Source organism: Engraulis encrasicolus, chromosome 1, assembly GCF_034702125.1.
Source record: "Engraulis encrasicolus isolate BLACKSEA-1 chromosome 1, IST_EnEncr_1.0, whole genome shotgun sequence".
NCBI lineage: Eukaryota > Metazoa > Chordata > Actinopteri > Clupeiformes > Engraulidae > Engraulis > Engraulis encrasicolus.
Window position 1 is genome coordinate 15,935,914 of NC_085857.1, and position 926 is coordinate 15,936,839.

A 926-nucleotide genomic window follows, 5' to 3' on the forward strand; every position below is an offset into this window, starting at 1 on the left:
ACTCATTTGTACTTTTGTTTTTTAATGTTTTTCTGGCTTTCTCTCTTTTTCACATTCGCTCACTAACTTAAATATTCACCAACTCATTTACTCACTGACTCACTGGGCCGACTTTTTCAGTTTTTTTTCTCTCTCTCTTTATCCTTCTCTCTTTAATTTTAACCACTTGTGCATATTTTCACTCACTCATTCACTGTGCCGCCTCAGTCAGTCACTCACTCACTCACTCACTCATCCGCTTCACTGTCTTTACCTGACTTTATTTCTCTTTTTTGATAACTTTATTGCTTCTTTCTTTCTTTCTTTCTTTCTTTCTTTCTTTCTTTCTTTCTTTCTTTCTTTCTTTCTTTCTTTCTTTCTTTCTTTCTTTCTTTCTTTCTTTCTTTCTTTCTTTCTTTCATTCTTCCTTACTTTCTTTCTTTGTTGTTTTCTCTCTCTCTCTCTCTCTCTCTCTCTCTCTCTCTCTCTCTCTCTCTCTCTCTCTCTCTCTCTCTCTCATGTTCTTGTCTTATGTCAGTCGTTTGACCTCCTCAAATACTCAGTAACCTGCTCTTCTTCCTCTGAGAAGCTTTGCCTCTCTCCTTTTTTTCTCTCCGAGTTCTTTCTCTCTTCCTCCCACCCCTCTCTCCCTCCTTCCCTCCCTCCCTCCCTCCCTGCCCCTGTCTCTGTCTCACTCGCTTTCTTTCATGTCTTTGGCTACACTGTAAGTCTCTGCATGCCGTGGCCTGATTTCCTTCCTGCAAAATGTGCCATTGTGTGTGTGTGTGTGTGTGTGTGTGTGTGTGTGTGTGTGTGTGTGTGTGTGTGTGTGTGTGTGTGTGTGTGTGTGTGTGTGTGTGTGTGTGTGTGTGTGTGTGTGTGCACGCAGGGGATGATGACTGGGTTTCTAGGCCCCATGCATGCGTGCGTGGGCGAGAGAAAGTTTT